General features: G+C 34.9%; 1 long non-coding RNA gene and 1 pseudogene across 2 annotated transcripts in view; both read left to right on the top strand.

The window, feature by feature from the left end:
* Positions 1 to 1,164: 1,164 nt before the first annotated feature.
* On the top strand, positions 1,165 to 2,210 carry LOC145819702 (uncharacterized). Its single transcript, XR_014360469.1, has 2 exons — positions 1,165 to 1,496; positions 1,748 to 2,210. It is a non-coding gene; the product is annotated as an uncharacterized LOC145819702 (long non-coding RNA).
* A 2,605-nt stretch (positions 2,211 to 4,815) lies between these two features.
* LOC114291232 (large ribosomal subunit protein uL1c-like) overlaps positions 4,816 to 13,143 on the top strand; it is a 43,713-nt pseudogene continuing 35,385 nt past the window's right edge. Inside the window, exons 1-3 of the transcript XR_014361782.1 lie at positions 4,816 to 5,213; positions 6,424 to 6,603; positions 7,090 to 7,144. The product of XR_014361782.1 is annotated as a large ribosomal subunit protein uL1c-like (transcript). The remainder of the gene's footprint in view (positions 5,214 to 6,423; positions 6,604 to 7,089; positions 7,145 to 13,143) is intronic.

Here is a 13,143-nt window from a genome sequence, read left to right on the forward strand (position 1 = left end):
CCTAGAATCCAAAAAGAAGATGTGAGAACCCGAATATAAAAATTAAGTAAATAATTAAATAATAATATTACAATCTTAAATATTTTGGTGGTGAATTCTAAGGTGCAAATTAAATATTATTGGAGGATCTTTTAATTAATTTTAAACCGAAATTAAATTTATGGTGAAAGTCTTTAATTTAGAGACAAGGTTTATTAGAAAAAAAATAAATAAATAGAGAGAGAGGAGGGTGTGACTTGAACTCTAGACCACAAGGTTAATATATAAGACTCTTACCATTTGAGTTGCATATAACTTATGCATATGTTTTGTATATTTATCTATTTATTTGACCTATGTGTGCCCACCACTAGTATAAAATAAAATAAACACAAACCCTACTCTATTATTTGTTCCCCACATAGGGCAACAACACATCAGCCACGGGAGAGGGTTAGAGAGAAGGAAAAAGAAGAAGAAGATGTTGCAATCAAAGAACTTTTGGGTGTGTTGTGTTGTGTGTGATCATCAAAGGTTAGCCCTCCTAGGTTTTCTTCTCTTCTTTCTTTGTTCTTCATCCTTATTCTATAATTATTTTATTCATTCATGGAGAGGTTGTAGGTTTATGTATTTTGTATATATATGTATACACTATTAAGAAATCTGAGGAGCTAAATTTATGTGTAAAGAATGAGTGTAATTCTTAGTTCAAAAATTCTGCACAGAATCGCAAAATTTAAAAATCAAGAAACCATATCAAACGGATGAATTTTGAATTGAAATTTTTACAGTAGATCAATTACATATTTAATTGCATATCTGAATTTTTTTATAATTGTTGGGAGTCAAAATCCATATAAATTGAGGTATTCAAATCTGTCCAGGAAACCAGTCCGAAACAGTAAATTCGGGAGTGTTGTTCTCTTTGGGTATAAATCCAAAAATTATCAAATTAGTGTCATTAGAACCGGTTACGAGTCTAGTTTCGTACGTTTTTTTCCTTGCATTGATTGCTAGGGTATATTAAGAGAACCGTCAATTTCTTTAAAGTGCTGCAGAAAACAACCTGTTTGGATATAATAAATTGTAGATAATTATTTTGATAAGCAAATCAAGTGAAACCAATTGGGTTTGAAACTTAGGATATATTAGATCATATCTGGAGGTTATTGGAATTTTTCGAATAGCTTGGAGTGGGTTTTGTAATTTTCAAAGTTAGCGAATAGGTTGGGAAGGCTTGTTTGAAATTCTATTTTATCTTAAAGTCACAATTAATTAAGTTTTGACCGGAACCCATGTCTTGGGTGATTTTAAACCTTGAAGAACATGAACTTAGGTAATATTTAAGAGTAACGGTGAGTTGGGTTGAGCCGTGTTAGTGGGCTTTAGTTGAGGTTACTTAGTTCCTATTTTTTAGTATTTTTAAATTAGTTGTGACGTGTAGTTTTTTATACTTGGTTCAAGGCACTAGTTGGACTTTTACACTCTATTCGAGGATTATATTATTTCGTTTCCAGGTGTGTAGTTTCATGTTACGTATTTTTATAAATGTTCCCCTACCCTGAACTGTTGAAAAATTAAATTGTTGTTTGAAGACTAAACTGTTTTGATAAATTATTATATTATCAATTGAATCAAATTATTTCTGAAACATGTGTGAACTTGGCATACTGTAAACTATTTGTTTTGGTCTCATGCTTATAATGATGAACCACCATGTTTTGCGAAGCTGATGTGTATTGATTATTGGGACCATGTGTGTATTTAGTCCAGGGAAATTATTCCACTGTGTGTGGTGACTCTGGCCACTAGGGAACAGATCCGGGTTGGGCCGTGATGACTCTAGTGCTCAACGATTGTAAGGAAAAGACCTTTAAAAACAACTAGGTGACCTTCAATCGGATCGTCTTTGAGAAAAGGCCCAGGTGCCACCCTGAGGATGACTCTTAGTTCGGTATTGGATCCAACGGGGCTTATAGCCTTGAGAACTGTGTGGCAGATTATTTGTTTTTCTTGGTACCCAGAAAATTATTGGTGTTCATGTTATAATCTGTTTGAAGTGGAAAATGTCGTTTATCATGTTCTTGCGAGACATGAGTATTTTAAGTGTTGAACTGTGGAACCTTCTTTTTGAAACAGATTGTATTTACCAAACTGTATGCCAATCTAGTTTCTGTGATATATATCTTATTTTGGAATTAAGCCATGTTTTCAAAACTGTATTTACTATCCATGTTGCTACTCACTGAGCTATCAGCTGACTTAGTTGTTTACCATTTCCAGGTATTAGAAGGACTTAGAGTGGACTCATGGTGTAGCGGGGACTCAATTGCATGGACCTCTAGGGCATTTATTTAATTTGTTTTAGGTTGCTTGTCGAGTTTTGTGCATACATTGTGGTTGAGTTTTATTTAGAATTATTTTATGTTGTGGGCGGTTTGTGTCCCATTTAGTATATATATATTTTTAGGAAGTTGGTTATGACTTGTTTTTCACTTGTGGTATGTCACTGGATTGAGTTTTGATTTATTTATTTCTGGGCTATTATCACATTTATTCTTTATGGTTTTGGGTTCATGTTTAGGCTTACGTGTGCCTTGGGCTAAGTCCCTGTGGGCCACGGCCGGTCATGCCCGGATTTGGGGTGTGACAGAAGATCTGGAGTAGTAATCCTAAAATCTGACCCAACACGCGAATTTATAGAATCTGTCCCGCGATCTCCGCTCGTGCGCCCAACAACCCGCTCGAGCGGCTTCAGCAAAATATGCACGTGATATAACAGAGGTCCGCTCGAGCGCTGGAGAACCCGCTCGAGCGCGAAATCACACCTTCTAGTATTTTTACAGACCTGACAAACTGCTGGAACTAGGGATTCTCTGCTCGAGCGGGGTAATGTCTGCTCGAGCGGACAGGCAACTCGGAATGCATTTTTGCATTTTGCTTCAGGGGCGCTGCCCCTCGACCTCGCCGTGGCGCTTCCCCGGACCCGCCAAGGGGCGCTGCCCCCTGGACCCCCGCGAGCTGACCGGGCAGCTCGATCCCCGTCATAATCAGCGAAGTGGCAATCTTGAAAGCATTAGCATCACAAACTTCTCTAAAAGGTACAATTCGGGTTGGATTCGCATCTAAACTCTCATAGCCTCGTTGAAATAAAAAGTGCAAAAACAAATACAACTGAAAGGAGTTTTGTCAAACAGGGTTGCCAAAAATAAAACCTAACAATTTTTATTTTTTCAATTAATTCTATTAAAAAAAAAAAGGAAATTTATTCAGAAGTCCCATCCCAAAAAAGTATGTCTTGTAAACTATTAAGTCCCATTGAATTTGAAAAGGTGAGTTCCTTTCACTATTTTTTTTGAAGATTCCAAATGTGAATAGGCTTTATTTGTGTAATTTTTTGTCAAATGTGTCGTTTTTAAAATATTACGATACAATGTCATTCTAATGTATACATTATTTATCTTATTAAACATTTGTTAAATATATTATTCTTCTTAAAATGTAACAATGAGACATTTGTGCACTGTCTTATTAAACGTTTGTCAAATATATTATTCTTAAAATGTGACAGTGGAATATCATTTTAATGTGTCTACTATTGTCTTATTAAACTTTTTCCACATATGCCATTCTTTTCAATATGTGACAATGAGATATTTATGCACTATTGTCTTATTAAACTTTTTGACAAATGTATCATTTTTAACATGTGACAATGCACGTTTTCAAATGTGAGTACACATTATTGAGAGATTTTAATATAAAATAGGACTTATGAGTTATAAGAATATTTGTAGAACTAAATGATCGATAAGTCATAAAAGTAGAATTTATTAAGAGGGCTAATATTTACCCCCACCTAATTATTTTGGCCCACCCACTTCTTTAAACGCCCACTCAGCAAAATGAAACCCTTACATATTTTCTTTAAACCCCCACATTAATACCAACTATACCCTTAATAACAAAACCAAACCCAAACCCTAACCCTAACCCCTTCCAATTCTCTCTCTAATCTAGATTCTCTCTTTGTTTTTGTTTTTGTTTTTGTTTTTGTTTTTGTTTTTTTGTTTTCTTGCATTTAAATCAAATATGAGCGAGAAACATATCAAGAGAAAAAATCCATCAACAATGGCCACCATTAAAACCTCTATCACATGCTATGGTGAGTGATTTCTTGCATCCATTCTCCCTCTTCTCTCTTTTCTTCTTCATCTTCTTCTGAAACCTTAGGTTTTCATCTCTCTCTCTTGCTTGATCTCTCTCACAATGGATAGGGAGGTCATGATGGCGGAGTGAGTTTTGCAACACAGTGCTGAACAAATTCTGAATGTTCAGCAACACAGTGTTGAACGAATCATTTTAGTTCGATAACACAGTGCTGAATAGGTCAATTTCTCTTCTTTGATTCGAATCTGCAGTAGGGGATGTAGGTGCTTCTTGGTGGAGTTAGTAGCTGATTGTGACGGAGGGAGTGGTGTTGTGACGGTAAGGAGTGGTTAGAGATGGTAGAGGTTGCAGTGGTTGCAGCGATAAAGGGTGGTTGGAGATGGTGGTGGTTACGACGGTAGGAGGTGGTCGGAGATGGTGGTATTACCGGAGATGATTAGGGTTCGGTTAGAGTTTGGAAAATTAGGTTTAGAAGATTAGAAATGATGGTAAAAGTAAAATTTTAGATCGAGATTAAATCAAAATTAAAAAAAAAAATGGCTGAGATAAAAATTCTAAGAAAGAATGTAAGGGTTAATAGCAATGCACTTTATTAATAAATTTTCTAATAAAAAATTCTCATAAGGGTATTTAATTAAAAAAAAAAAATTTATGCGTACACAGCCTATCCCTTACGTTATCATCTTTAGAGGGAGACGGAGAAAGAAGGTAGTTGGACTAACAAAAATGGCCTCCTCTGCAACTCCCTGTACTCTCATGCTATCCCACGGCGCTTCCTCTCTTCTTCCCCAACCCCTCACCCCCTCTCTCTCCTTCAAACCCAAACCATGCTTCTTCAACTTCTCCAACACTTTCTCTCTCTACCCACTTGTTTTACAAAATCCAACAATTGGATTGATGTTTCTTCACCCAATTCCCCAGTTGTTGTGGCCGCTTTGGCTGCTGAAGTAGAGGTAGCAGAAGAAACCGAACAACTCCAAGAGGGTGTTGTGGAAAGTGGTGTTGTTGTTACCCCAACTAAGCCCAAGAAAGGCAAAGCTGCATTGCCTCTCAAGAGTGACAGAGTACGTGTAATCTCATTCCTTGTTTCCCTTTCTCTTGAATTGTGGAGACATTAGTGATTTTATTTATTGGGTTTCTTTGATTTTCGCATTTATTTTAACTGTGATTGTAAAATTTGTAGTTTCAAGAATCTTATAATTGAGTTGGGGATAGATTGTGCTAATTAAGATCTACTTTAATTGGTATTTATTTTGTTTTTCTTGGATTGTGGATGTGTGTAGTGAATTACATATTGAATTTTGTTTGATTTCTGTTGATTTTGCAATTTTAGTTATAGGAAACAAATATGAGAGATTGAAACCGGGGGGTGTTTGGGAAGAAAAAAAATAGCCTAATTTAGGTTAAAATTCACAAAAAGACAAAATAGGCTAAAATAGCTAATAAAACAAAATATCACATCAAACCCGTAATCATTTCACATTTTCTCTCACAAACATCACATCCAACCATAAAAAATCCAATCATCTTTCCAAACACAAAAATTTTAGCCTACTAAAATAGCAACTTCCCAAACGAAGCCCATGTATTGTGGGTGTATTATAGTCATTTATTCACTTGTTTTTGCTTGAGTTTTGTCTTAATGATGACTTAAGCACTTCAATCCCTTAGAATCCTCCGTTGTAGCATCCGACAAGACCGTATGTCATAATTTTGTTCCTTAATTTCTTCATCTTTTGATTATCTACAAACTTTGACTATATCTAGTGGTTTTTCCCTTTATTTATTTATTTATTTATTTTAAGTTTTGGCTATACAGGTTGTGGTTGCAGTAGAGTATTAGTTCATTCTCAAGTTTTGAGAACACCTTTTCATGTCATAGTTCATGCTCATTTGAGAAGATTGCCTTTTATAAAATCGGGTCTTGAATATTAACAATAATTATGCAATTTTATCTGAAATTCTCAAATTATTCAAAATGATTAAAAGCCCTTGTGTTTTAAATTATTATAAATTTTAAATTGTTATAGAACAAGACTTAGAAGACCTCAAGTTTAAAAAATTCTTGATATATATTGCCTTTTTAAATCAGAAATTTGCTTTGCATGAATCCCGAACGTGATATTTATCACTGTTGTTGCTGGTCTTGTCTCCTCTTTGGTTTGTTTAAGTTGTCTACCCCCATACTTTCACATTCCTGTCTCCTACTTTCACATTCATGTTGTTACTGCATTTTTAACTTACTCTTTAGCCTCCTTTTGTTGGGATTATTAGAGAAGGTCTAAGAGATTCATGGAAATTCAAAAATTGAGGGAAAACAAGAAAGAGTATGATTTAAAAACGGCAATATCATTGCTCAAGCAAATGGCAAGCACAAAGTTTGTCGAAACAGTTGAAGCTCATTTTCGTCTCAACATTGACCCAAAATACAATGATCAACAGCTGAGGGCAATAGTGAGTTTTTCCTGCATTTGATTAATTGTAGTGAGAAATATGGTAGCAATCTCATGGACTACAATTAGGCCTCATTTGGCATGTGCCTGTTTTAGCCTAAAAGCTAAAAAGTGACTAAAAAAATCCAAAAGTCTATAACTTATACCAAAAAGTCAAAATTCCATTTTCTCTCTACTTTTTGCATATCTTTTCGTAAAAAATCAAAAAATATTCCAAACATACTAGTTTTTTTTACCTCATATTTTAGCCAAAAAGTCAAAAAGTTATTAAAATAGCTTAGTCCCAAACGAGGCATTAGGGGTTGTTTGGGATGTTCTAAATAAGTGTACTTTTTGACTTTTTATGAAATATGGGTTTGGTTTGAAGTGATGTGGTAGAGAGGTGATGTGACTTAAATAGGATAGTGATTTTTTGACTTTTTAACTTTTTTAAGAGATGCCAAACCTAGCCTTAGTTTTTGCTATTGCTCTAATTCTTTCATGATAGGTGAATTTACCCAAGGGAACGGGACAGACGGTTAGAGTGGCTGTTCTCACTCAAGGTAGCTACTTTTTCTTTTTCTTGACTTCTTTAATAAGTAATGTTCTGTCAGGAAAATGCATCAAATGTGTGCAACCATGTACATAGGATAGGATGTAGATGTATATTAGCAAGAAAAACAAACCTGTAGGCTGTAGATTCATTCCACCCAAATCCTAAACAGAAAAATCAACATGGAAGGAGGATTTTCCCTAATCCCTGCTAACCAAATATGGGGATCTCACATCAGCATGTTTTAATGTCAGATCAGGAAATTCCAGTCCTTCAAAAGATTGCCTATGTTACTCCATCGAAATACAAGCATGGAGGAGCTGTTGGAAATTGCGTACCTAGGCTAGGCATAAAGGAATGTAAAATTTATTTTGATTCTCATTCCCCATGATTATATTTGTGATATATATGAAACATAGATACAAACATCCATAGAAATAGTTTGAACAATACCTCAAACACAAAATTCAATTCCTTGCTTGATTTTCAGTTCACTCCAATTCAAAAGTAGTTCAAGCATCCGACCTCTAAAAGTCTTATAACAAAGGCATTGTCAAGCTCACGACTATTCTAGAGAAACAATGAGAGGCAGATGTCAATCTCTGGAGTGCTAGCTCTTATAATAGCTCTTATATTTGAAGATCAAGTCTATCTTGTCCCACAAGGATTGATGATCTTCCTGAAGTTATAACAAAGATGTTTTTTTTGTTTTTTGATAAGTATGTTACAATGAACAAGTTATATCGCAATTAACTGTTAATTGCAATAATCTCATTAATTACCTCTTAATTAATTTAAATCCCTGATTAACACTTAATTTGGATGAACTCTTTTCATTCCATTATATTACGCATTGTCCTTATTGTGTGTGAAATTTTAGGTTCACACTCGTAGAAATAATATAAATTATTGATATTTATTATGAATTTTAAATGTCCCATGGAACATTTCCTTGGGCCTCCACAAATCTTGAGTGACACCAAGCAACATATTATGAACACACCAGATATTATGAATATACGAAATGAGCCCTTCTAACCGTTACCATACATTCAACACTTCCCTCATATAATGTCTCAAAAGGTCATTAGGACATTTAGGTTTGTCAAGCCCCTAACTCAATCGTGTGTCTAATCTAATGCATACCAACTTGTATTGGTGAAATTAGAAACTCCTTTCTAATTATTACTTTGCCTTGACCAAGGTCTTTCTCGAGTTATATCCTAACAGATCACATATATTCTATCTCTTTACTTGAGAACTATGAAGCACGGGTGCGGGTGTGGGTGCGGGTGCGGGTGCGGGTGCGGGTACTGATACTGATACGGGTACGCCAATATTGCAAGACCTAAAAAAAATAAGATATGGGTATGGTTGGGGCACACAAATAAATTTTTTATTTTTTTATAATTTATAGTTTGAGATTCAATTTACAAATCAAAGTTCAATACCAAAATTAAAAGGAGAAATTACAAAACTAAAAGAGAAATCGTAGTTCAACGATACCAATGCCAAAGCAAAGTCTATAAGCTATTTTAATGCCATAGGAGAAATTACAAAACAAAGTTTCATTCCAAAAGCAAGTTAAGCAAAATTTAAAAACTTGAAGCTTTAATTTTCACTTTTATTAACTTCATCATTGAATAATACATCTTTCATCTCTGGCACATCAAATAAAGGATTTGAAATTTTAAGTAAATAAGAATTCTCTAATAAATTAAACGTATCCCCACCAATGTCCTATAACTTGGTGTACTCCCGATGTACCCGTGAAGTATCCATGGAATACCCAACTGCCAAATAATGTATAAAAAGTACTCGGTACGTATTTCAAGTATCCGGTACGCATGCAACCCTATCGGTATGAGTACCAGTATCCAGTAAGTACCTAGTACGAGTACGACACCATTTTTGGAGTACCCCTGCTTCATAGCTTGAGAGTGATGGATCAATTCTTAAACATTCACGTGCCTCCATGGGTGTCTCACTAAGCCTTATCTATACAGGTTCATATTTCATTGTTAGAATATAAACATATTGTATTGTCAAAACTTGGCAATGCACACATAGGATAATCATGATGTTCTCAATCTAAGGATTGCACACACAACTATAACATATAAGTGAACTAGATATGTTCCTAGGTGGTTACTTGTTCTCTAACAAATGCATACATCGTTGTTTGATTGTCCCACACAAGTGACTTGAGACTACTCCCTCTTCCAATCAAAGAAGCATAAGACGTGCTAGTCCATTTGGATTACTAACATCCAAATAGTAATCATATAACTAGGAAATTTTAAGAATAAAATACTGAGAAGTACATGTCTCTCAATTTTAACTCTGAAGAGCACAAATTCTGAACTTTAATTGTATGGACTTATGATGTAAACAATAGCACAACAAAGATAGTATGATAAAATAAATCTTTTCCCTTTATTAATTAAATGACAAGGGGCTTTTAGGGCATACCACTAATAAGAGCCCACCATCTATCAATGTTTAACTCTTATCCTCACTTGACGATGACTCTGAGTTGTCAGCTCTAGTAAGGTATATCCTAAATAATGAAAACAAAAGAAGCATTTAGGCTTTAGCAGCCAATCGGTTATTAACTTTTTCTGGATTTTCTTTAAACACTTTCCCATTTCACCAAATTGTCAACATCATAATTCTTTCCAATGTTGATATCTATCAAGGGAAAAAGAGAAGGACACTTTAGGAAGGCCTTGGTTGATTATTGGCTAGGATTATAGTTACTAGAATAGAATCGAACCTTAAAATTTTTACGCTTTGTGACTTCCTGCCACAAAGGAAGCCTTCTACCCCTTTGGTATCTACTAGAGTGGGATAAAGGATGGCGATGTTTCCACCATGTCAACCTCTCAATCTTGCAAGGCCCTTTACAAGTGGGCCAAACCACTGTACCATCTACTCTACTAACATTGCCTAGTACCATGGCTTCCATATATGATGTGATTTTGAAGAGATTTGGAACTCTTAGTCTATGGAGCTTACAACCATACAGTAGTCATCATGAAATTTCATCTTTGCAAATTTCCTACTAAAAAGTAAATAGGTTTGGAGAATTCTTCTCAGCCATTCCTTTAGTTCTTCCATAATTTCACCCCAAAAGACTTGTACAAATTTTATTAGCCCTCACAGTATGATCCTTATTCTACACTACCCTTATCTTTTGCAACATATCTCCCTAGCCATTTTTTTAAAAAGCTTTGTTCAAAAACCTCAGTTTCCTAAGTCCCAATCCTTCATCCTTTAAAGGAAGACATGCTAAATCTTAATAAGTTAGTAATACTTGAATTCATTCTCAATACAAAGTAAGTAGTGATGTAGGAAGAAGAAAAATGAAGAAGGACAGAAGAAGAAACCTGGGATTAAGGATATGCAATTTACCCACCAATCCACCAACCCAACCCAACCCAACCCGCTACCCGCAGTTTGAGAAAGGTTATTCTCTTGAAAGTATCAGTATTGACATGTTGGATAGGGATAGAGCTCATCTATTGCAGTACCTATGCAGCTATGCTACTTAAAAACATTATTTATCGAACCTCCATTGGATACTAACCCTTAAGGGAGTTGTGTCTTTAGACTCTTCTCACTACTTCAATTACTAGGTCACAGTTTTGTTATGACATTACAAAACTAGTTATCAAGGACAAAAGGACCATGACAAATATACATACTATTGGTATTAAGCTCCTGAAGGGTTTCTGTGAATGGTATAATTATCTTGATTATGTTAGATTTACACTGGGTTCATTGAAAAAGTGTTGTAGGTGTAAAAAGGATGTGGAAAAAACGTTCATCATTTAATCTTACATTGGCATGTTGGTGGCAGTGGCGATGCCAAGAATCTGCTATAGAGTTGATTGGGTGCTGGCAGAGGGGTTGCCGGAGGCAGAATATGAGGTTGTGGTAGTTAGCTCCTTCATGTCTTATGGGGTGCTTGTGGAGTGAGAGATGAGAATTTTGCGGGTGATGAGGCATTGATTCATGAGAGTAATTTGGACAGTTTTATTATCTTTTTGTCTAAAGAGTTCTTTCCACCTTTGTTGGATTCATGTCTTGAATTTTTGGGCAAATGTGTCTATTTGTAATTATATTGGTTTTGTATCTTTTGGATTCTTGTAGATTTATTTTTTGGTGCTTTTATATACCTCATTTGCACATGGGATGCCTCCACTTTTTTGTTTCTATTTTGTTAATCTTTGCTTTTTTAAAAAGTAGTCTTAACTATTCTTTTTATGTGTTGATAAAACAGAAATTATGAACCAGTTTGATTTTAAGATGATCTTTCTGTTACTTTTTAAGTGGTAATCATATTCCTTTTCTATTTGTAGACACAAATTTTAAAACATGAAGTGTTTCAGCACATTTCAAAATTTACGTTACAAATGTCCACTGTTCAGTTTTTTGGACTAAACAGTGTTGATTATTTGAATAGCAGTTTCTTATTTCCGATCTGTATTTCAGATCATTAATTAGACATTTTATACAAATGAAACCTCCGATTAATGAAGAACAAAATAAACAACAAAAGATAATTTAAGAAAAATAAATAAATATTTTATTGAGATTGTTATGGGTTTTGAACCCTCGAATACAAAATACAGTTTGGGTTTGGAACCCTTTACCTATTCATTGCCATTAGTGTAGGCTCTTGAGTTCTCTAGGCTTCTCCTCTTCTTTCTTGTAACGAATTGTTTAGCTCTCAATTTCTTTTTCTCTCTCTCTCTGATCTTTTCACTTCTGATTTTTCTCCTCCCCCGTCTTGTGTGATGGTCCTCATATTTATGGAGGGCCATCAGGTGATAGGAATGCTTCATCTTCAATTTGAATTTCAAATTGAATGATAGCGCCATTTGAATTTTGAATAATAGCGCTATCTGATTAATCGTATATCTTATTAACCGGATTGATGGTTTCATCTTGCGTGGTGTCCTTGCTGTAGGCTCTACAGGTGTCATCTTTCGTAGGCTCCACGTGTCATTTGAGCATCTTGAATAACGTTGTTGAGATACAACGTCGTTTTACTTATGTACTTCAACGGATCATATTGATCTTTTTTTAGGAAGTCATTACCTACAGCCTTCTTATTATAGGCTCTATACGTGTCATAAATTTAGTTAAAATTTATGTGCCAACAAATGCCCCTTGTGGCTTGCACAAGTGAATTTTCTCAGCTGTGCGAGTCACGACGATTTGGCACTTTTTTTTTTTTCCTAGATGATCTTTAGGTCTTGGATGAGATTATTTCTTTGCTTTGGTCCCTGGCCTTTTTTTTTTTTTTTTTCATGGGCCCTTTTTACTTTTGTTGCATGGGTCTTTTTTGTGGACTTGATTTTTTTCATTTTTTTAATTTTTTTTTTTTTTTTTTTAAGGGTCATGAGTAAGGTCCAAGATTTAATTGGACATTTCCTTTTGTAGGCCTCCAACTTGCCACCATTTTTTTTTACAGCAGATTTTTCCTAGGTCATTATGAATTTTCCTAGACCATCATGGACCTTTCCTTTTATAGTCCACCATTTTTAATTGGATCTTTTCTTTTGTGGGCCTCCAACTTGCCACCTTTTTTTTTTTTTTTTACAACAGACTTTTTTTTTAGGCCATCATGGACCTTTCCTTTTCTAGGCCACCAATTTTTTTTAAATTAGGCCTTTTCTTTTGTGGGCCTCCAACTTTTTTTAAGGGTCATGAGTAAGGTCCAAGATTTAATTGGACATTTCCTTTTGTGGGCCTCCAACTTGCCACCATTTTTTCTACAGTAGATTTTTCCTAGGTCATTATAAATTTTCCTAGACCATCATGGACCTTAACTTTTATAGGCCACCATTTTTAATTGGGTCTTTTCTTTTGTGGGCCTCCATCTTGCCACCTTTTTTTTTACAACAGACTTTTTTTTTTTTTTAGGCCATCATGGACCTTTCCTTTTCTAGGCCACCAATTTTTTTAAATTGGGCCTTTTCTTTTGTGGGCCTCCAACTT

This window comes from Camellia sinensis, chromosome 2 (genome assembly GCF_055761805.1).
Source record: "Camellia sinensis isolate YWXY chromosome 2, ASM5576180v1, whole genome shotgun sequence".
Lineage (NCBI taxonomy): Eukaryota > Viridiplantae > Streptophyta > Magnoliopsida > Ericales > Theaceae > Camellia > Camellia sinensis.